At 34.5% G+C, this 25,641-nt stretch overlaps 1 protein-coding gene and 1 pseudogene across 1 annotated transcript in view; one reads left to right on the top strand and one right to left on the bottom strand.

Annotated features, from left to right (window-relative positions):
• LOC116632639 overlaps positions 1–25,641 on the bottom strand; it is a 1,010,297-nt gene that overhangs the window by 293,876 nt on the left and 690,780 nt on the right. The gene's annotated exons all lie outside the window — the stretch shown is intronic.
• On the top strand, positions 5,041–6,873 carry LOC116632925 (annotated as a pseudogene).

Genomic DNA, 25,641 nt, shown 5'->3' with positions numbered 1-25,641 from the left:
GCTGGGTGATAGACATTGGGGAGAGTATGTGCTATGGTGAGCACTGTGAATTGTGCAAGACTGTTGAATCACAGATCTGTATCTCTGAAACAACTAATGCAATATATGTTAAGAAAAATAAAAGAAGATAGCAGGAAGGGAAGAATGAAGGGGGGGGAATCGGAGGGGGAGACGAACCATGAGAGACTATGGACTCTGAAAAACAAACTGAGGGTTCTAGAGGGGAGGGGGGTGGGAGGATGGGTTAGCCTGGTGATGGGTATTAAAGAGGGCACGTACTGAATGGAGCACTGGGTGTTATACACAAACAATGGATCATGGAACACTACATCAAAAACTAATGATGTAATGTATGGTGATTCACATAACAATAAAAAAAATTTTTTAAAAATAGAATAATAAAATTTAATATTCTTATTTTTTAAAATTTTAGATGATAACATAATCCATGTATGACTAAGACTGAAGCAGAATGGAGATAAGTACAGGATGTGAAGCAATCCAGAAATTGTGATGGTACAGGATTCCAGGATCTGTTCAGAAGAAATAATTAAAGATATTGGAAATAAAAAGCAAATTTATTAAAATGAAAAAAATAAAGTAGATACTCAGGATGTAGGCATAGACAAAGATTCAATTATCAAGTTAGAATCATTTGCCCAGTTCAAAGCAGAAACAACTAGAGGGATAGAAAAATATAAAATAAAACTGGAGAAATAAAGAATGAATGCTAAAGTCTAATATTTTATTAATAAAAGGTTCAGAAAGAGAAAAGATGGTAAGGAAATATTTGAAGAATTGATAGTAAAGGATTCTCAGAACTATAGTATGCTGTTTTCATAAAGCTTATTTAAAAGGACAAGCTTGTATAAGAAAAAGAAATAAACTAAAAGCAACCCTTTCTGGACACACGGAAGTAAAATTTTATGAAATCAAGGATAAATGAAGCTTATAAAAGATATCGAAGATTAGCAGTCTCCAAGAGGTCGGCAAATTTGGACTTGTACCATTCCTTGGCCTCCTGAAGTTTCTTGGTAGCCATGCTTTCATACTGATGGAGTACATCACACAGGTCAGGTTTGGAAACATCCATAATGATTTGGACATGCTGGTCCTGAATCTGGGCCTCCAGTTCCTGGATTTCCTCATCATGTAGTTTCTTCAAAAAGGCAACCTCTTCTTGCAAGGATTCCACTTTAAGCTCAGGGTCAAGACGTGCCAAAGAAGCATTGTCAACATCCTGTCTGAAAGACGGTAGGGTGCTCTCAGCTTTCCTCTCTCTGAAGCATCTCCTCCTGCAACTTCTCCTAGAGCCACATGATGTCCTCGGCCAGGGTGTCCTACACCTTGACGCAGACCTTGTCGTTGGTGAGCTGGTCCACCTGCAGGCACAGCTCCTGCATCTCCTCCTCACAGAGGTCCCCCAGGAACAACTTGCCCAGACCCTTGAGCTGCTCAAGTTCGGCCAGCAGGACCTTGTTCTGCTCCTCCAGGAAGTGCACCTTGATGTAGTTGACAAAGTGGTTATTCAGCTCCTGCAGCTCCACCTTCTCATTGGTGCAAGTCTTCTTGAACTCAGTGTCAATGGCATCAGCCAGCAAGAAGTATACTGAGTCCTGCAGCAGATGCATGCCGGGCATACTGCTCCTCACCTTGGGGAATACCAGGACCTGCTGAATGTTAAGATGGCGCTCAACACTGAGACTGCCACCTATAGAAAGCTGCTGGCGAGGAGAGCAGGATTGCTCTGCCTCTTCCAAACTTTTCTTCCCTGAACCTGAGGGAAACCAATCTGGATTTACCCCCTTGGTTGACAGTCACTCAAAAAGGACACTTCTGATTAAGACGCTTGAAACTAGAGACGGACAGATTATCAATGAAACTTCTCAGCATCACAATGACCTTGAGTGAAGATTGCACATACTTAGTACAGCAATTATCACCAGCAAGAGTAAAAAAATAAATCCATATCTTAAACAGCTTCAAATGACTTTCTGCAGTTTTTCAGGAGCACAAGAAAGATTTGGAATAGGAATAACCTCTAGTTCTTAAGAACCAACTCTCTTAAAAGATTTAGAAAATATTTTACAACATAATCTAGTTTATGAAGAAAACTTGTGTTAGAATACTTCTGAAAAAGTATTTTTGAATACCATTAAAACTGCTTTTTTCCAACAAGTATCAGACCAACTTGTTTCTGCTTCAATAAATCTTTGGAAAACTCAAAAAAAAAAAAAGATATCAAAGAGATTAATACCTACAGTTAATTAACATAAGATTGATATCTGATTTCTCTTCAACAACATTCTAGGCAATCAAAAAAGTCTTAAAAGTTGAAAAAAAAAAACCCTTTGAAAATAAAACTATTTCTACCTGGAGTAATATTTAAATATGAGTAGTTACTGTCAGACATACATATGATTCAAAAAGTTTATCACCCAGAGACACTCTCCAAAATGATTATTAAATGATGTTAAGAAGGAAAAGAAAAATGAATCTAGAAAGAATAAGGAACAAAAGTAAAATTATTAAAATTTGCTTAATGCCTATCCAGTAATAATAGTTTTTTCCATAAAAGTCCAGAACTAAAATGCCAGAGGTTAAAAATACTGGATCTACGTTGGGGAAGAAAGGAGAGAAAAGGGTAAGAATTGGAACAGACAAAAGGAAGGGAAGTAATATTTAAAATAAGCATGAATACAAAAATATGCTAAGGGACAGAATATACTTAATATTTTTCTTTATAATTTGAAGATAAAGTAACAGAAATAATACATGTCAGGCAAATATTAACCAAAAAGAGAGAGACGAAGAGGATGAGGTGGACCAGCAGCAGTAGCTGAAGGATAATGGTTAGTTTCATAATTAACATATTTCTCTCCTAAGTCAATATATCAAGCAGACAAAAAATTAGAAATAATTTATAATTCTATAATTTATACCCAAGGAATAGAAATAAAAATTTTCATCACACAGTAAAAATGTTAAGAAATATTGGCCACATAATAGAGAATAGTGGCTGTCTTAAGAAATTATCATAATTTTTATGTTACAGGATAAATCCTAAAAAAGGGGGGGGGGATAAATTCTTAGTTTACAATGCAATGCAATCAGAATTCTACAGCAGAATGCTAGTTTTTTGAATCACATAGGGAGAAGGGAAACCCCCATATTCCACACAGTCACCCCTGAGTAATCTAAAGATACAGAGGAAATCTGTGGAAGTTTTAGAGAGAAGTCCAGTGAAATCACTACAAAACAAAATCTGTTGGGACAAACTAAAATGTACCTAACAGAAAACTTCAGAGGGTTAAAGGAAAAGAAAAGAGCTAATGTGATTAACTATAAAAGGTAGAAAAACTATCATAGGTGAAGAAACCATTTTGTTTTTGAAAACACGTAAGATTGGTAGTGAGAAAGCACAAATTAAAATGAATATACAAATTTACATAAATAAGAAATGGTAACTACAGAAATATGGGCAGAGACTATGAGGAGGCAATTCCTAGGTGAACCATGAAGCTCAACCTCACTACTACTCAAAAGAAATGCAAACTGCAAAGAGGAGAAAACATTTTTCACCCACTAGGTAGGGAAATTTTAAAAGTGTGATTACATCAATGTTTGAGGATATGGGGAAAAGAGAAACTCATACATGCTGATGGTAAACCTATAACACACTAGTATTAAAGAACCATTTGGTAGTTTAAGTAAAGTGAAAATGCATTTACCTGTAGGTCCTAGAAATACTCTTCTACATATATAAATCCTAAAGAAATTTGTACATAGTAAAAAAGAAGGTATGTGTAAGGATATCCATTGAGGAATCCTAAGAAACAACTTAATATGCTTCAGTGAGGTCAATGGATTGATAAAATGTGGAATAACACAATGTAATTGAAATATATAACAAAATACATTTTTATCAGCTTGGATTATCTCAGACAGAAAATGCTGAGTGAAAAGGCAAGTTGCAATAGAACACGTACACTAAATTTATAATTTTTAAAGCACATATGATACAACATTAAGTAGTACTCATATATGTAATATCTGTAAATAAAGGTAGTGATGGAGGATTGGCAGGTTAAGCATTTAATTTGCAATAATGTTTTTATGATGAGAAGAAAAGGTACTGAAATGGAAGATTAAAGAAAAAAATGGGGTCTCAACTAAGGAGGAGGAGAAGGTAAACTGATCTAAATCTGTGTGCCTAAGATCCAGCATGATATGACTACTTAAATGAATTAAATATATGCAATATGAGCCAAGGAGAACATCTGTTTTGATAGAAAAATATATATATATATACACCTAACATCTAATAAAGGTCCTGGGTTTTGTTTTCTGCCTCTATCAAACTATTAAATAATTGTGAATATGACATTGACAAGAATGTATAAGCTTTATATATTTATATACATATATATGCTTATGTATACCTATATATCCATATATACAGTTATTTTCAGACATACATATGATTCAAATGACATCCAAAAGAAAAAAAAACGAACCTAGGAGGAAAATTAAGACATACAGAGAGTAAAAGTAAATTTTATATATGTATAAAACTTTTTGCAATATTTTCAGCCCGTATCAAACAGAAATATAACCAAATTGAGGCGCTGGTATCTCCTGATGTTCACGGAAAACGCCAGCTGGTTTGCTCAAGGCTGTGTTGGTAATGGTGCATAAAAGACTACTGCCCTTAGACATCAAAATATAGGGGAATAGAAAAGTTTAGCTTAATGCAACGCAATATTTCTAAATGAATGACTAGAACAGTTTCAAGTCAGAAACTTTCCATGAGGGAATGGATTATGTACTACAGTGCATAAGATTTGATTAGCTACTTATGATAATGTGTTTTGTTAATTACATTCAGACAGGTGCTGAGCAGAAGTAATTAAAAAAATAAAACAACTTTGAGGATTCATCTAGATTAAGGTTTAACTAATATTAATATTACTGAGATAAACATATCACATAATTATCCTGTATGCTGCAAATGATTGATAAATAAATGAACAAATATTGGTCCCATTTCCATAAGCTTCCATGGTCCCTTTCTCTCTGCTGTTTCTTTGCTTGTGGCCAGGGACACCCATAGTCACTTCATCTCTTCTCCTGGCCTTAGATGTTGCTTCTGTTGCCGCCTCATAAGATAACTCTTCTAGTCACCCTCGACTTTACATCTTAGTGTAGACATCAAAATGTTTGTCAAGATCCGGTCTTCTGATTCAAAAGTTATAATATTCTTCCTATCAAGCTGAAAATTAATTAATAGGACAAAAGTAGGGCCCTATTAGTTTCTTACAACTTCCTATATAACTCCTGGATTATTTTTTGACTTTATATAGTCTTCATATTATAATATTTTCATTCAAATTCTTCTGCAGGCTGCGTCAAAAGAAAATGGGGAAGAGGCATCACACAAGACATTCCAAATCATCCATTCTCATCAGCAGGTCCAGGTGCTCCTAAAGTATTCTGAAGCATTCTTGCTCTTCTTCCCCTAAATCTCTTTCACCTCACTAACTGCTTGGGAGTTTAAGGATTGGTAGCACAATCCCCCACCTGCTCCTGTCTCATTCTGATTGGCAGGTATCAATTCCCTAGTATAACTGATTGGGCACCAGTGCTAAAAAAAATACTAATCACATCATCTTGCCCTCAAATCCCTGAATTCCTAGAGTAACACATAAGAAATAAACACTTCCTCTTAAATTCACCATGTTGTTAAAATTTAACCTATATATGTAATTAAAAAGTGTAGCTTATATAGTGACAACAAAAGCATCATGTCCTATTGCTAAAAACAAATTTCAGAAGTGTAAATTGACTTAAAAAGCATTTAAAACATTGTATTATGAGCTTCCACATACATCTTCCCTCCATTTACTTCCCTAACACATATTCTACAATCCAGACAAACCAATTATAGTTAATTGAATATGGTATCTTATATTATTTGTCTCTGTTTTGCATCTACTATTCTTTATTCCAGTAATGCAAAGAAGTACCTTTGAAACTTTTTAGATGTTGACTCCCCAAAAGATACATATTTTAAAGACACAAGTACACAAATATGTGCATGTATGTCTGAATATATGTGTATAAGCAGAAAGTTTCAGCGGCCCGTCAGAGCGAACACCCAGGACTCCAAGATACGGTCATCCGTACCAGTGAAGGAGAAGAAGCTCATGGATGTCAAACTAGGAGAGCTGCCAAGCTGAAAATTGATACGGGATTTCACCCGTAAAGGCATTGTTGGAGCATTTCAAAGAGGTTACTACCAGAATTACAAGTATGTCAATGTGAAGAAAGGCGGCATCGCTGGGATTTCTATGGTGCTGGCAGCTTACGTGCTTTTCAACCACAGTCTCCTTACAAGGAACTCAAACATGAGCAGCTGTGCATGTACCACTGAAGAGGGCCCAGTGTGGAGAAACATTCTGCATTCCTGACCATGACCTTTGCCTGGCAACCCTTGAATCCTTTCATATCCTAATTGAGAATTAACATCCAATAAAAGACGACGGGTACAGGGGGAAAAAAAAAAAAGAAAAATTTTCACATAAAAATCCTTAATCTTACTACCGGTGATATATCTCATAATTTCTATTCATCTATTGTTTCTTAATACTGATCATAACCTACTGGACTGATTTGACTGATTTTATGAATCCTGAAAGTGTCATGGCTGTAAACTTAGGAAGAAAAGAACACCAGCAGAATTGTCTCCTCTTTCCACTTAGGTAGATCACTCTGTGTTCTATCATCACTGTACTTAGTACATACCTATATGATAGAATTTATGCTTTATTAATATTTATTTAACCATTGCCATTATGTGCTCTTTAGATTAGAGCCCTGTTCAATTCATACTTCAAAAAAAAAAAAAAAGATTTTATTTATTTGAGAGAGAGAATGAGCAGGGGGAAAGGGACAACCAGACTCCCTGCTGAGCGGGGAGCCCCATGAAGGGCTTGATCCCAGGACCCTTAGATCATGACCTGAGCCGAAGTCAGATGCTTAACCAACTGAGCCACCCAGGTACCCTCAATTCGTCTTTACATCCCTTACCACACTTAGCACACTTAGAAAACTTAGCAGTGCTCAGCATATAAAAAATATTCAATAAATGTTTCTTCATTAAATTTGATAATACTTAACATTCCCCAAAACTATTATTTCAAATGCCTGAAGTGGAAAAAGTTATACTACTAACATTTAGTTCAATAAAACTGTAGACTGGTGAAAGATATGCTACCATTCGTTATAAAAGAGACTCGGATTAGATAACATGTGGAACAATGCTGAGCCATTTAACAGTCACCTAGTATTATGGACTGAATGTTTTTGGCCGCCCAGCTCAGATGTTGAAACCCTACGTCTCAATTTAATATCAGGGTATCAGGAGGTAGGGTCTTTGAGAGGTAATTAGGGCCAGATAAGGTCATGAGAATAGGATTAGTATCCTTCTAAGAGTCGTGAGAGAACTTGCTTCCCCTCTCTACTCTGTCATGTGAGGATAAAATGAGAAGTTGGCAGTGCAACCTAGAAGAGAGTTCTCACCAGAACATGACTATGTCGATACACTGATCTTGGACCTCCAATATCTATAATAGTGAGAAATAATTTCTGTGGTTTATTAAGGCACCCATTCCATGGCATTTTTGTTATAGCAGCCTAAGATATCTAAGACACCTAGAAATGGCCAAATTATCCTATTTTCAAAGAAGGCAGAAAGGTTTTTGAAGTAGTGCATCCTTATTTCCATTAAAAAATAATAAAATTTAGCATTTTGGTGTTTAGTTAGTTTGGCTTCAGTTATCTGGAATATGTTCCTGTCCATGCTGATCTTTTCTTTGAGTAGGCTAGAAAGAAAAAATATATCTTGCCTCCTAATTCCTTAAAATCTTTACTCAAAAAATGCATAGATAAAAATACATTAGAGTCTGATATGTTTTAAAGCAACAAAATGAATTTTTTTTAAACCTGACATAATTTTGTAAGAACATTACAGACTTTTATAAAATTTCAACATTTTATTCCTAAAGCATTAAGCCTAAAAGAAATAAATATAATAAATAAAGCATTAAGCCTATATATAAGGGCAAGTAAGTGTAGTTAGAATTAAATATTGTGTTTTTTTTTCAACATCTGGAGGATGCCACAGTTACAGTTTACCATATTCCTGCAAATTATTATGGATGAATGCTTTGTGAACTCTGTAAATTCTATAACCCTTAGAGAAATTTTTACCTTTAGAAGTTGGGAGAAAAGTTTCTTAAAATGAGTCCACTGAAGTGCAAAGTTTACTTGTCACCAAGTATCAGAAATAAACATAAATGGACTAAGGAGGTGTTCTGGAAATGAAATAAACCATTTTTCCTAATTTTTTAAATGTCAGACTAGCATAGAATATAAAGCAATACTTCTAAAAAGTTACAACCCAGGTTAAAAATGTTTTATGGGTATTTGATGCAAAACCACCAAGTGTTATCTTTCTTGATTAGAGAGGTGCTTACTTGATGGACAAATTTAAATCAGAATTACAAAAATCTTAAACTCAAAGTTAACTTTGAAATTTAAGTTTTCATGTAGTCAATGTGAAGGCATTACATATACTGACATGGGAAATTTCTCAAGCATATATTGCTTTTATATCGGGGGGAAAAAGAATAAGACTAATAATATATTGCCCATATGACCAAAAATGCAGTGTACTTTGGGAAACATGGGAATAAATTGCTTAAAATTACTGTCAGCATCAATAGTCAGGCTGACAAGAAGCCTCTCACTGCCATGATGTAAACTGAATAATTTGTAATTACATCGTGTACTCTCTAGTCTACTTCTAGTAGCACAAGGCTTGATTTTAGTACTTAAGGTACAAATAAATGCATTAACAAATAACTTATTTTAATTATTACAGTTAATCATAAACTTTTAAAGTGTGTATAAATTTAATGAAAATTAAAAGTTAAATAATACTACCTAAAACCTACCCTATAAAGTTGAAGATTACTTTTTTAGGACTGTTTTTTTTTTTAACTATATCATATATACTGAGAAATGCACAGGCCACAGAAGTATAGTTCAACACATTTTCATAACATGCCCATACTTGTGCAACTATGACCAGACTTCTCAGCACAGAGGCTCTCATATGGCCTGCCAATTTCTTTCCTTCCATCACCTCTATCCTGACTTCTATCACAATCAACTGATGCTCCTATTCTTATAATTCATTATCATTGAATCATAGAGTAAATTCATGTTCTTGCATATGATTTCTCTAGTTCAATATCTATGAGATTCATCTTCTTGAATGTAACAATAATTCATGAATTCCTATCCCTCATTTACATTCCATTATATGAATATACCATAATTTACTTGCCCATCCTACCTTTGATAAATATTTAGACTGTTTCCAAATTGGAGCAAATGCAAATAGTGCTGTTGTAAATATTCTCTGTATCTTTTGAATCATGTAGAAGAATAACTTCCTAGAAGTGGTATGCCTGAATAATAAGGTTTGCAACATGACAGCTTTTGTAGACACAATCATGCTTTTCTCCAAAGTGGTTCTATCAGATTACATTCTGACAATAATGTAAGAGATTTCCAATTATTCTACATAATGTCCAAGACTGGGATGTGTAGTAGTATGACACGTGGGTTTAATTTGCATATTACTAATAATTAGATTAAACAGATTTTCATGTTTATTGGCTACTTAGATATTCTCTTTTGTTATACTCCCAAAATCTATTACCCAATCTTTTAAATGGAGATATCTAAGTTCTCCTATTATTTTGCAGAAATTCTTGAAACACTGTGATAAGATTTCATAAAAGGTGAAAATATCTTCTTCTAATTTGTACATTGCACTTTCACTTCTAATAATACTTTTGACAACTATAAATTATTAATTTAAAATAGCCAAATTTGGGGCACCTGGGTGGCTCAGTCTGTTAAGCATCTGCCTCCAGCTCAGGTAATGATACCGGGGTCCTGGGATCGAGCCCTACCTCCCGCTCCCTGCTGAGCGGGGAGTCTGTTTCTCCCTTTCCCTCTGCCACTACCCCTCTTGTGCTCTCTCTATCAAATAAATAAATAAAATCTTTAAAATAAAATAAAATAACCAAATTTACCAAAGTTTTATGATTAATGGTTTTTGTTTCCTCTTCAAAATATCTTTGCGTAACTTAGGGTCCTGAAGAAATTTTCATATGTTATCTTCCATAAATTTTATTGTTTTAATTTTCACATTTAAACATTCAATCCACTTGGAATTGATTTTTGTATATAGTGTAAGGTAGAAAGTAAAGATTTGCTTGTTTTCCTTTTTTTTGTCAAAGTAACTATCCAATTGACACACTACACAACATCGTTTCTTCAAAACATACTTTAAACCAAATAGCAGTTCTATATATGTGGGTGTCTTTCCTATTGCTAAATTTTCTTCTATTACTATATTTGTCTATCCTGGAACCAATAATAGACATTATTAATCAACTTTATAATTAGCCTTTATGGCTGGTGGTATAGGTCCTCCAGTTTAGTTCTTATTCTTACGGAATACGATGGCATTATTCTAAGATAGCCCTGGAGTTTCCCAAGCCCTGGTGACCTCACCCTGCAGAGTCCCCTCCCTTTGATGTGGGCAGGACCTGGGAACATGATGGAATAATGGCTCCTTTGATTTGCTTATGCTGTATGCACAGCAGTGGGATTATCACTCCTGATTACACTGCATTATGTAAGACTATCACATAGCAAATTGGAGAAAGATTCTGCTGCCTCCTTTGAAGACATAAGCTACTGTTATGCGAGGGCTATGTGGCTAGGACGTGAGTAACTTCTGGAAGCTGAAAATCACCCTTGACTAACAGCCAGCAAGAAAACAAGGGGCCTCAGCCTCACAGAGGCAGGGACATGAATTCTGCCAACAACCTGAATGAGCTTGAAAATGGGATTCTTCCCTGGTCAGTTCTTAGATGAGCAGGCAGCCTGACGCCTTGCTTATAGCCTGGTGAGACCCTAAGCAGAGAATCCAGATGAGCTGTGTTTGTTTTTCTGATCTACAGAAACTGTGAGCTAAGAAATGGATTTTATTTTAAGCTACCAAATTTGTGGTAACTGTTAAAAAGCTGATACAAATAATTTGACTTTCTTGTCCATTTTCATTTCTACATATATTCTAAAATCATCTTATCAATTTCCAATTATAAAACCTGTTGAAAATTTGAATGGACAGGTACTAATTTTGTAAAAAAGACAGAGGAGGCTTTAGTTTTTTTTTTAGTTCCTCTCAATACAGTTTTTTTTTTTTTTTTTCCAGCTTAGAGGACCTACACAGCTTTTATTAGACTTATGCCTAGTTATTTCATTTCCTTTAGATGCTATGGAGTTAAATATTTTAGTCTTATTTTCCAATTATTTGTTGAGAGTATACAGAAATACTCATTGAATTTTGGATACTGATTTTCATTTTAAAACTTTGATTAAATTAACTATTGATTTTTTTTTAATAGAATGTGTAGATTGTTTTAGATTTCTATATATATTATAATGCCATATTCATCTTATTTATTCCTTTCTAATGTCTATACCTTTTGTCTCCTAACTTATTGCAATGGCTTATCATTCAAATATAGTATTGAATATACTGAGTCTTAGCAGACATCCTTTTAATTTTCCCAGTCTTAGGATAAAATTTTTCAATATATAACCATTAAGAAAAATGGCTACTCTAAATGTTTTTAAATAAAATATATCAAATTAAGACAGTTCCATTCCATTCAAACTTTTCTATAGTTTAAATAGTTTTAAATGTAGGCTGAGGGATGCCTGGTGGCTTAGTCAGTTAAGCCTCTGCCTTCGGCTCAGGTCATGATCCTGGGACCGAGTCCCGCATCAGCCTCCCTGCTCAGCTCCCTCTCCCCCTGCTCATGCTCTCTCTCTATCTCTGTGACTCAAATGAATAAATAAAATCTTTAAAAATAAATAAATAAATATAGGCTGAATCTATCAGATGTTTCTCCTGCATCTACTGAGATGACCATTTGAGTTCTCTCCTTTATTCTTTTAATGAGGTAAGATGCAATGATTGTTTTGAATACTAAACCAACCTTGCATTACTGCAATAGGTTCCCACTAGGTCATAAAATATTATCCTCTTTATATATTGCTGTAATTTATTTGAAATATTTTGTCTAGGCTATACCCATATATGCATGCATGTTCAAATACAAAAAGAGATTATCTTGTAATTTTCCTTTCTGTAATATTCTTGTTAGGATTTGGTATAAAAATTATGCTGACCTCTAACAAGTATTAGTGTTCCTTTTTTTTTTAATCTCAAGAAAAATATTTGTAAAATGGTATTTTGTTTTTGACCTTAACTATTTAGAAAAATTCACTAATAGAAAAATTCACTAATAAAATTATATGAACTCTACTGTTTTGAGGAAAGGATTTTTTGGAGTTTCAATTTCTTTAATAGATATAAAATTTTGAATTTCAACTTGTGTCAATTTGGGGGATATAAATATATATATAGTCATAAAACTGCATAATAAAGTATTTCCTTTAATATAGATTATTATCCTTATTACCTTTTTAATATCTGGGGTCCGTTAAGTCATTGCTTTTTTTAGCTATTATTTATTATTTAGCTATTATAATAATATTATATATATATTATAATAGATTTGACATATATAAATTATACACATTTTTATTAGTCTTATCAATCTTATCAAAATGTTAATTTATCAAACATTTCAATAAACCAACTTTCACCTTTGTTGATTTTATTTATGCATGTTAGTCTTCTATTTCATTGATTTTTGTCCCTAGCTTTATAATTTATTTTCTTCTACTTCCCTTAGGATTAATTTGCTGTTATTTTTCTAGCTTTTTAAGAAAGATGTTTATATCACTAAATTCAGAATTTTAAAATTTCAAATATATGCCTTTAGGGCTATAATTTCTCCTCTGAAATACAAAGGAAATAATATAGGCAAAATTAAAATTAAGAAAGGTTCAGGGAACATAGAGTTTTCTATTTTTACTAGAGGGTTGTGCATGTCAAGGGCAAGAGTAAGAATCACTTCCAGAGGTTCTGGTTGAAATCACAGCATAGGACTTGAATATTTGATTAAGAAATTGTACTTAATTCTAATGTGATCTAATTGGCCCTAGAAAATATATCATCAGCTATTTTAATAAGGTTGGTTTTAGCAGTATTCAGAATTCATTGGGGCACAGGGGCAACTAATTGCAATTTCCCATGAAGGATGTACTGCTGGTTTGTATTATTACAAAAGCCTCTCATAGGCATAAAAACATTAAAGAGGTCATAGTTGAGAAAGATAATAAAATTTAAACTGTGAAGCAATTAATTAGATTTAAAAACAAAGTAAACAGCAGAATCAACAACATCTCTAAAGTTTTAACCTGAGTAGTAAAGATGATGAAATGGGGTAGTTACATCATCAGGGGAAAGAGGGACTTCTAAAAGAATAGTTGTCTTGAATAAGGCTAAAAATGGTGGAAGTAAGGAGATAAAAGGATTAAGGATTAAAAATGCTTCTGCTCCCCTCTCAATTTGGTTTGGGATAGATTTCCTAAATGTTAAATAAGGAGCAGGGATAATTCTTACTAGTAATTGTTCTGAAATGAACCACATACAAAAGATAAGAAATTGGGTGCTATAAAGATGTCAGATTGCAATGCAAGTACAAAAACAGTTGTTAATTCTATAGCTAGATAGATGAAGATAAGATATGATAGAGAGATGAAGCAAAGATTTAGATTGGAAATGTTTATCAAGGAATCAAGAAAGCTGAAGATGAAGTTAGCAGCAAGCAAAGGGGATTTGCTGAGAACAGTTGGGTAAACGGTGGGCTTCCTCCAGGTCTTTTTAAAAACTAATCATTCAACTTGAAGAAAGTCAAATCTGTTCTTTCATTATCTTTGTTTTGGAATTATGAATTCTCTATTTAAAGTTTCAAGGGTTATGGATTAGTAATTTTGAAGCTACTTTGAATGTACGCTAGGAATGGCTAAACAAGTAAATATGTTAGAGTAAAAGAAAGCCAAGTTTCTGTCAGAGAAGAAAGTTACAAATAGGATAGGTGGAAGGCTGAAATAAACTCAGTGGCATAAGAAATAAAGGAGAGAACTCAAATTAGATGTATCAATATGAATTTCTGTGTTTTTTTTAAGCTATATGCATTCAGATAGACACAGAAATAAATATAGGTATTTGTCTATTCATGAATTAGAATACATACATATATTTCCTAGTTCTGTCTGATGAGAGAACCTAGAAGCTAAGACATATTATAGCAATAAACACACAAAGTGCCTAGACCTTGATACCTTGATTTTATATGCATATATATACATATATGCATTCATTTATATATACATATAGACATACACATATATAATCACTTATACATAAAACACTACCACTTATATATGTAAATCATATATATATATATATATATATACACACACACACATATACATATTTATATAATCCTTTTAAGTATCAAGAAATACATATCCAGCATTAGGTAAATATAGCTTCAATTATTTCTCTTTTAAAATCTTTATGGTCACCTATACATAGTTATTCATTCTATCTACCTATCTATCTATATCCGTATTAGGTATGTGTTATATTCCTGTTTTATCACCATACACAATAAAAAGTTTTCTTTCCTCCTGTCTCTTATATTCATGTGGGGGAGACAGACATTAAGTAATAGAAATAAAATATATTTTCAGTTCATGATAATTACTGAGAACAAAATGGAAATGTATTATGAGACAGTAACCTGACTGGGCTGATAGGGAGAAAGACTGGTCTCTTAAGTAAAATGATTAGGAATAGCAAACCTCTCTTGCTTGGATACCTAGAGGAGGAGTGTAAGTAAGTTATTTTCTAGCTGGGGAAATGAATTTAAGCCCTTTGTGAACAAAGGCCTTGAAAAGATTTTGGAATATGGGACAGATAAAGAAACCACTGTACCTAGAGAGAGGAGAAATAACAACCACCACCACAGAAATAGAAACAAATATAAGAAAATGTTATGAAAAATTAGGTGCCACAAATTAGACAATCTGGAAGAAGTGGATAAATTCTTTTTTTTTTTTAATTTTTTTATTGTTATGATAATCCCCATACATTACATCATTAGTTTTAGATATAGTGTTCCATGATTCATTGTTTGTGCATAACACCCAGTGCTCCATGCAGAACGTGCCCTCCTCAAAACCCATCACCAGGCTAACCCATCCTCCCAACCCCCTCCCCTCTAGAACCCTCAGTTTGTTTTTCAGAGTCCATTGTCTCTCATGGTTCTTCAAAAGTGGATAAATTCTTAAAAACATATAAACTACCAAAACTGAAATAGGAAGAAATAGAAAACTTAGACTGATAACCAGCAAAAAAATTGAATCATTAATCCAAAAAAACCCCAACAAACAAGAGTCCAGGACCAGATGGCTTCACAGGTAAATTCTACCAAACATTTAAAGAAGAGTTAATACCTATTCTTCTCAAACTATTCCAAAAAATAGAAAAGGAAGGAAAATATCCAAATCTATTCTATGAGGCCAGCATTATCCTGATACCAAAACCAGATAAAGATGCCGCTAAAAAAGAGAACTATAGGCCAATACCCCTGATGCATATGGATATAAAAATTCTCAAGAAAATACTAGCAAACTGAATCCAAAATGCTGAATCCAACTAGCATTAAAAAAAAATCAGTCAACATGATCAAGTAGGATTTATTCCTGTGTTGCAAAAATGGTTCAATATTCACAAATCAATCAACATGATACTCCATTAACGAAAGAAAGGATAAGAACCACATGATCCTCTCAATGACGCAGAAAAAGCATTTGGCTAAGTACAACATCCAGTGATGATATAAACCCTCAACAAAGTAGGTTTAGAGGCAACAGACCTCAACATAATAAAGGCCATATATGAAAAACCCACAGCTAATAAAATCTTCAATGGGGAAAAACTGTGGGGTTTTCCTCTATGACCAGGAACAAGATAGGGATATCCACTCTTACCACTTTAACTCAAAATAGTACTGGAAGACTTAGCCACCACAATCAGACAACAAAAAGAAATAAAAGGCATCCAACTCAGCAAGGAAGAAGTCAAACTTTTACTATTTGCAGATGACATGATACCATATATAGAAAACCTGAAAGACTCCACCAAAAAACTGCTAGAACTGATACACGAATTCAGTAAAGTTACAGGATACAAACGCAATGTACAGAAATCTGTTGCATTTCTATACACCAATAATGAAGCAGCAGAAAGAGAAATTAAGGAATCAATCCTATTTATTGCACCAATTGCACCAAAAACTGCACCAAAAATAATACGATACCTAGGAATAAAACTAACCAAAGAGGTGAAAGACCTGTACTTTGAAAATCATAAAACACTGATGAAAGAAATTGAAGATGACACAAAGAAATGGAAAGACATTCTATGCTCATGGATATGTGTGTGTGTATACATACATATGTATATATATTTATATAAAATAAAGAACTTCTAAAACTCAACACCCAAAAAAATGAATAATCCGATTAAAAAATTAACAGAGGACATGAATAGACATTTCTCTAAAGAAGACATAGAGATGGCTCACAGATACATGAAAAGATGCTCAACATTACTTATCATCAGGGAAATCCAATCAAAAACTACAATGGGATAACACCTATCAGAATGGCTAAAATCAACAACACAAGAAACAGCAGGTGTTGGTGAGGATGTGGAGAAAGGGGACCCCTCTTGCACTGTTGGTAGGACTGCAAATTGGTGTAGCCCCTGTGGAAAACAGTATGGAGGTTCCCTCAAGAAAGTTAAAAATAGAACTACCCTATGATCCAGCAATTGCACTACTAGGTATTTACCCAAAGAATACAAAAATACCAATTCAAAGGGATACACACATGTACTCTGATGTTTAGAGCAGCATTATCTACAATAGCCAAATTATGAAAACAGCCTAAGTGTCCATCGACACATGAATAAAGAGGTGGTATATATATACAACGGAATATTACTCAGACATAAAAAAATAATGAAATCTTTCCATTTGCAACAACATGGATGGAGCTAGAGTGTATTATGCTGAGCAAAATAAGTCAGTCAGAGAAGACAAATACCTTAAGATTTCACTCATATGTGGAATTTAAGAAGCAAAGCAAATGAGCAAAGGGAAAAAAGAGAGAGGCCAACCAAGAAACAAACTCTTAACTAGAGAATAAACTGATGGTTACCAAAGAAGAGGTAGGTGGGGGGTCAGTGAAATAGGTGATAGGGATTAAGGAGGGCACTTGTGATGAGCACCGGTGTTCTATAGAAGTGTTGAATCACTATATTGTACACCTGAAACTAATATGACACTGTATATTAACTAACTGTAATTTAAGTAAGAACTAAAAAAAAAAGGAAAACCCAAAAAGAAACTACTGTGCTTGGATCTCAGGGGGTGGGAAGAGTGGTGGATTATGAAACTTAGAAGTAGGTAGAAATAATTATGTGGATATCCAAAATCTGGACTTGACTTTAAAATTTCCAGCAAAGAGGTTCAAAATAATCAGATATGAAATATCTGAATAATTAGAATAACCTGATTATGAAATATTGCAATTTACTACATGCAGCAGAGGGTGAAAATTTTACTCCCATCTTCCCAAAGCTAGACTCACCTTTTCTTACATGCAGGAATATTTGACTTTGGGGAATTAAATTTCAAGTATCAAAACTGAGCAGAAGTATATAATTTTTTTTTCAATTTGGATTATTTGGCAATTAATCCCCCATCCCCTCTCCAAACTGAGCCTGGAGCTATAACATTTTTTAAACACAAATACATTTAGGAAGGTGGAAGTACCTAAAGAATATAAATATCCTCTTGCTGTAGAAAATGGGTACGACAGCCAACAATGTAATTTATTGATGATGTGCTAGACACTGATTTTCCTTTAAGAGAATAGAAATTCATTAAATGAATATTTCAAAAAGTCTCTTAATTGTACCCTACTTTTATGAGAACTATCGGTATGACCTTAACTCTCTAAAGCAGTATTCCAGGTCATTGCTTCTTAGAAACACCTTCATTGAGCATGGTTCTCTAAGAACAGCAGATACTAGTTAACAAATGAATATATTCAGTAACTTTGTTGCCATTTGTACCTTTCTTCATGAGCTGATTTTGGAAAGGCTATGATAAATGGTTATCTGTTTCTATTACTCATTAGGTTATCTCTGAATTTACTATCTCTTGGTCTCAAGGATGATTGCAGAAATACGACCATAAAACGGTAGCTTCTCATTACACCTGGAAGCAGTAGGAGTACAGTATTTATAATCTCATTATCTCAATGGATAGTTGTAGCTGTGCATATGCTCTCATTATCTCTACTGGGGACTGTAATGAGATATATAGTCTCATTTTCTGTGCTGTGGAATTGGAGAGTTACATTTAAAATTGAGTGTTCTGCACTGTAAGTAATACGAGGTGGGTGGATAACTGGTTGAAAGTACATCTAGCTTTTTTTTTTTTTTTTTTTTTACAGTTCCCATTTTTCACTTACATTTGATATTTACTCCTCAAATTTTTACAATTAGATAATTCTGGCAATAGTAGAGAAATAAGAATGAAATGAATAAAAATACTGAAGAAAATATAAGAAAAGGTAAGAAAAACTATCAATATTATGGATGATACCCTCTCCTCTCCTCGACCCCCCAACTCATGAGATTGTCATTCCCGTAAAACACAAATGAGAAATAACATGGTAACAAGTTCACATGACAAAGAAATAATATTTTAGTTTTGAACTTTCCTGTTCTCATTTCAATCCCATAGCTATCAGCTTTCTTACATAAGGCATTATGGAAAATACCCTTTGCTTAAAATAATTCAAAATACAAGTTTGGTTTTAAGCAGTCTCATAAACATGATGTTACACAATCTCATAGCAGTTTCAGGGTGGTAACTAAAGCTCAAAGAACAAAATAAAAAACCACAGTTTACATAGCTTATAAATTATGTTGCCAAATAAACTCCTCCAAAATAAAGCCAAAGACAAGGATAAAATTTTAGCCCTCAAAGGCTAAATGGGATATATATTTCCAAGGAGCCTGCTAATGTGTTTTACAACAAATCTCCTAAACTCAATTTTTCCCAGTTTTTACTGAGGAAGTTAATAAATATTTAAATTCATGGCTTTATATAAAGAAGAAGTACACAGACAAATGTAGACAATTCCAGTATTACTGGTAGGTTCCAAAAAACTAGCAATATTTTTATTAAATTCTGGAATTCTCACCTGTTCATATGAATAGGACATCCAATTTCTCTCTCTTGGAACTCCCCACCTCATTTTTGTTGTTATATAAATACAAAGGAACTAATCCTCCTTCCAAATTCATGACAAAGACAGAACTAGAGAATGAGACATTTTTGGCTGCTATTCTCTCACCAAATTTTAACGTGGAAAATATCTTTTGAACAATTAGTTCATCCTTCCCCACTACTAAGTAGTTGGTCTTGTTGGCTGAATTCTTTGTGCAGGTTGTCAAGTTCCTGTTTGGCATTCAACCCACAATGGCTATGTGATTGGTCCCATAAATTAGATCTTTAGTTTACTTTCAAATGGAACTATCACTCAGTTTCCAGATAAGCAGTACCAGACTCAAACCTACTCCATCTGCTTTCAACCACTGATATTACTTACACACATCTACTTGGGCGTAAAGTTGGGGCCAGATTCACTTCATTTATGCCCAAGATAAGTTTCTATTTTGAGGCCCTTCATTCCTGATCACCCCATCCTTCAGAGAGTTTCTAGTAATACTGAACTCCATTAAGGGGTTCCTACTCTCTGACACTCTCCTCCCAGTGGGTACCGAAGCAAATACCTAACCCTTTTTCAGGAGCCCAGGTAGTGTTAAGAGTGGTAACATTTTTATTATTACAAAAGATTTTCTCAAACTTTTCTCCTAGTCCAATGACTGCTTTCAGATAATAATATAGCATATTTATGTTAACTACTGCGTAATATATAATATCCCAACACATGAAGAAAACAGAGGGGTTTGTTTTGTTTTTAAATCCTTTCATCATGCTGAAATATAGGAGAGTTTTTCCTTATTTAGAAAATTTTATTTGTATTGCCTTGAGAAACAGTGTTTCAATGTGCATTTTATACATACCTATAGGTTTGAAAGTTTCTCTAACATAAACATGCCTTTATGCACTAAAAGGTGCATCTAAGATTACAATGTCTGGGCTTAGTGTGTATACATCTACAATGTTCTTAGATATTTTGCCAAATTTTCTCCTCAAATTTGTTGTGTCAATTTACCCTCCCACCATTCAAGAGATTCCATGTTTCCTCATATTCTCACCAACAGTTGGTGATGTTGCTGCTTTAATAGGTGTGACTGAGACTGATACCTCCATGTTGAATTTGCATTCCGGTTATCAGCACTAAAATGGCATATTCTCATAATTATTAGCCTTTTGAATTTATTTCTCTGTGAATACTTTTGTGTTACTTGTTCTTTTTTACTGGTTCTTTTTTACTTACTTGGGAGAGCTCTCTTGTATTCTGTATACTAATCCTTTACACACTTTGTAGTTATCTTATGCCTTGAATAGATTTTGATGAGAAGTCTGCTGTCAATCTTATCTTTGTTCCCAAGTATATGTTCTTTTTGCTCTGGCTAGTTTTAAAGTTTTCTTTTTATCACTGCATCTCAGCTACTTGTTTACTTTCTGGCACTTCACAAATAATGGTGAAATGGTAGGTCTTTTGTAGCTATCCATCAATTAAGGACATTCACTTCTCTCCATCATTTACTTTGTCACAACTAGGTAGTTTTTGTCATGACTCAGTTTTTCTGCATATATTGGAAAGATCAAAGGAAGTTTCTGCTTTACTCTGTTAATTTTGTTAATAACATTTTCTTATATTAAAATATACTTGCATTCCTGGGATATAGTAAAGTAGGGTAACTACAGTACGTATATTATGTTATATATTACTGAATTCAGTTTTATAACATATCTTTTTGATTTTTGTATTTATATTTACAACTGAGACTTTTACATTTTTCTCCACTTTGTCTTCCTTAATTTCTCTATTACGATAATATGAACATGAGATAATTCTACTTTACTCTAATACTGTATAATATTAGATTACTTTTATAGAATAAGAGAAAAAAATTCATAGTTGATGTAATTTTAGTATAGATTTCAAGTACTTTAATGGCTATAGATATAATTTTTTATTTCTCCTTTAAAAAATCATTGTATTTTTCCCTCTAAAATTGCCTATTTAATCTACTTTTTCCAAATATATTCCAATGAAAATTTTAATAATATTTTCAATCCCTTTTATAGATACCTTTTATTTCATTTTTTTTTCTTGATGTGACTCAACAAAAAAAAAATTACTATTTTACTAAATTCTTCATAGGAATAGCTTCAAAGATCCTAGTAACATATTTGTTTTCTATATCATTAAGTATATTCCTATATTTGTTATCCTTTCCTTCCACATTCTTTTCCTTTAATTAATAACTTATATAGGGATATTCAGATTATTAAATTGTAATTTTTATTCTTTTTAATGTATGTAAAGATACAAATTTTAGTTTTAAATATTGCTTTATTACATCATACATTACTAAATATGTAATGTTTTCTTTATTTTTAGATTTTATTTATTTGAGAGAAAAAGAGCATGTGCATGAGCAGGGGGAGGGGCAAAGGGAGAGAGAGAAGCAGACTGCCCACTGAGCAGGGAGCTGGATGTGGGGCTAGATTCCAGGCCCCTGAGATCATGACCTGAGCCGAAGAGCTGAAGTCAGACATTTAACTGACTGAGCCACCCAGGCACCCCTTCTTTATTCTTTAGCATTAAATATATTGCTAATTTCATTGTTTTTAGTTCCTTTCCCCCACCCTTTACTGTTCTGGATGTTAAACATTCTATTTCTTGCCTTTATGGATGGCATTAAATTTTGAACTTGCATGTTTGACCTAAAAGCTTAAAGGTAAACAATATAAAATATCTTAGAAAGTTTTAACTACAATTATCACTTCATGTCTTCTTTGTTGCTTTTCTGATTACTGTTATTTGACCTTATTTCACAATTCAAAATGAGTCCTTACTTTCATTTTTTCTTGTGTGACTTTAGGCTTACTAAACCTTTCCTACTTGCACTCACCTTTCCTACTTGTATCTCATTTCTTCCTTTGGAATTTAGTTTTCTTTCGCTCAAATAATTGTTTTCAGGGATGACTTGTGAGTGATAGTCTTACTCAGTTCCTGTGTTTGCTGATTGTGAAAATGTTCGTTTATTAACTCCAGAAAATGCTCAGTATCTAGGCCAGCATAAATTTACTTTCACTAATATATTCCTCTGAGATGATGCTTGGACCCTGCCAACCTATATTTCGTATCTCTTTATTTCCTACTTTCCACATCTGTATTTCTCCAAACTGTTTTCTAGTTCATTATCTAAAATTAGCTACCAGTTGTGTCCAACCTGTTGTTTAATCAATCCACTAAGTTTTCATCAACAATAGTGTTTTTTTCTTTTTTTTTTTACACTATTTATTTTAATTCTGGTATATTAACATACAGTCTTTAGTTTCAGGTGTACAACATAGTGATTCAACAATTCCCTTAATCCCCCAGTGCTCATCACAAGTGCATTCCTTGATCCCCAGCACCTATTTCATCCATCCCCCACACACTTCCCATCTGTTTGTTCTCTATAGTTAAGAGTCTGTTTCTTGAAGGAGAACCCTGTTACACTGTTGGTGGGAATGCAAGTTGGCACAGCCACTTTGGAAAACAGTGTGGAGGTTCCTCAAAAAGTTAAAAATAGAGCTACCCTATGACCCAGCAATTGCACTCCTGGGTATTTACCCCAAAGACACAGATGTAGTGAAAAGAAGGGCCATATGCACCCCAATGTTCATAGCAGCAATGTCCGCAATAGCCAAACTGTGGAAAGTGCTGAGATGCCCTTCAACAGATGAATGGATAAAGAAGATGTGGTCCATATATACAATGGATATTACTCAGCCATCAGAAAGGATGAATACACAACTTTTAGATCAACATGGATGGGACTGGAGGAGATTATGCTAAGTGAAGCAAGTCAAGCAGAGAAAGTCAATTATCATATGGTTTCACTTATTTGTGGAACATAAGGAATAGCATAGTGGACATAAGGAGAAGGAAGGGAAAAATGAAGGGGGAGAAATAGGAGGGGGAGACGAACCATGACAGACTATGGACTCTGAGAAACAAACTGAGGGTTTTAGAGGGGAGGGGGGTGGGGGGGATGGGTTAGCCCGGTGATGGGTGTTAACGAGGGCACATACTGCATGGAGCACTGGGTGTTATACGCAAACAATGAATCATGGAACATTACATCAGAAACTAATGATGTACTGTATGGTGACTAACATAATAAAATTAAATTTTTAAAAAAGTCTGTTTCTGGGTTTGTCTATTTTTTCCCTTTGTTTATCTGTTTTGTTTGTTAAATTCTACACATGAGTGAAATCATATGGTATTTGTCTTTCTCTGACTGACTTATTTCACTTAGCATAATACATTCTAGCTCCATCCATGTCATTGAAAATGATAAGATTTCATTCTTTTATGGCTGAATAATATTCCATTGTATATATATGCCACATCATCTTTATCCATTCATCTCTTTAGCATCTATTGGGCTTCTTCCACAATAGTGTTTTTTAAAATTATTTTTAGAAATTATATTTGGTTCTTTTCCAGATCTGAATTTTAATGTATTTGCTTTCCTCATAGTTTTAATATATAAAATATTTGGGTGAAGACATTTTTAAAGAATAGTATTTCTCAGTAAGTAGATCAAAAAAGTTAATAATAATAATAGTGTGATAATAATGACAATCATAGCATAATAATTGTTTTCTTTACTTGATTCTTATCTATCTACAGACTCGTTAAGGAGATCAAAATTATATATATATATAGGGGGCGGAGCAAGATGGCGGAGGAGTAAGAGACCTGGATTTCGTCTCCTCTCAGGAATTCAACTGGATAGGGATCAAACCATTCTGAACACCTACAAACTCAACAGGAGATCGAAGAAAAGAATAGCAACAACTCTCTGAACAGAAAAGCGACCACTTTCTGGAAGGTAGGACGTGCGGAGAAGTGAATCCGAGGCGTTATTCGGGAGGATAGACAGCGGGGGAGGGGCCTCCGTCGGCCGCTTCTGGCAAGTGATAGAGCCACAGAGCACAAAATCGGAACTTTTAGAAGTCTGCTCCGCTGAGGGACGTCACTCTGGTGGCGAAGTGGGGGGTAGAACCCTCGCGGGACAGTGTGGTCTCAGGACCCTTGGGGTCACAGAAAGACCGGGGGTGCCTGAGTGTGGCAGAGCTCCCAGGTATCGGAGCTGGGAAGCCGGCTCCAGAGACGGAGCCCAGGCGCGGGCTCTCAGCTCGGGGTTGCTATAAACCGTGATCCGCGGCACAGTCGGGCCACTGCTCCTCCAGCAGGGACCCAACAAGTGGCAGATCCGGGGAGACTCACCTTCTTCCCCCGGGAGGAGAGGTGCGGGAGCGCACCGCGGGGATCTGCTGGGTTTGGAGACTCCACCCGGGGTCGGGTGCCAGATAGAAAGGCACGGTCACAGGCCGGGTGAGCGCGGAGTGTGGCCGGAGACCGGGGAGAAGGGAGTGACTGACTGCTTTTCTCTGGGGGCTCGCTGAGGAGCGGGACCCCGAGTTCTCGGCTCCGCCGGGGCGGAGACTGGGAGGCCACCATTTTCACTCTCCGCCTCCAAAGCTGTAGAGAAAGCTTGCAGGGAACAAAAGATCCAGAGAGCAAACCCGGACAGGCAAGGGCGGGGCAATTTTGCCTCCGGCAAAGACATTTGGGAACCACGGCAACAGGCCCCTCCCCCAGAAGATCAGCGAGAACAGCCAGCCAAGACCAAGTTTACCGATCAATGAGAACGGCAGAACTCCAGCGCTAGGGGAATACTGCACATAGAATTCATAGCTTTTTTACCATGATTCTTTAGTCTTTCAAAGTTAATTATTTTTTTTAACTGTCTTTTTTTCTTTTTTCCTTTTTTCTTTTTTTTTGAATTTTTCTTTTTCCCTTTTTCAACCAACATTTTATCAATCCCTTTTTTAAAAAAAAAACATTTTTATTTTTCATTTTTAAAGTCATATTCTATCCCTTCATAGTAGTTACCCGTATTTTTGGCATATATATATATAAGTTGTTCTCTCTTTAAAATCTTAAGATAGTTTCTTCTAACAGATCAAAATATACTCTAAATCTCTAGTGTATGGTTTTTTTCTACTCCCCTGCCTGATCACATTCTCTCCCTTTTTTCTTTCTTTCTTTTTTTTTAATCCTCTTCTTTCTTTTTTCAAACAACTTATCAAATCCTTTTTTAAAATTTTTTATAATTTCCATCTTTACAGTCATATTCCATCCCTTCATCATATCAACCCTTATTTTTGT

Source organism: Phoca vitulina, unplaced genomic scaffold (assembly GCF_004348235.1).
Source record: "Phoca vitulina isolate PV1807 unplaced genomic scaffold, GSC_HSeal_1.0 scaffold7, whole genome shotgun sequence".
NCBI lineage: Eukaryota > Metazoa > Chordata > Mammalia > Carnivora > Phocidae > Phoca > Phoca vitulina.
This window is presented reverse-complemented; position numbering and strand designations above follow the sequence as displayed.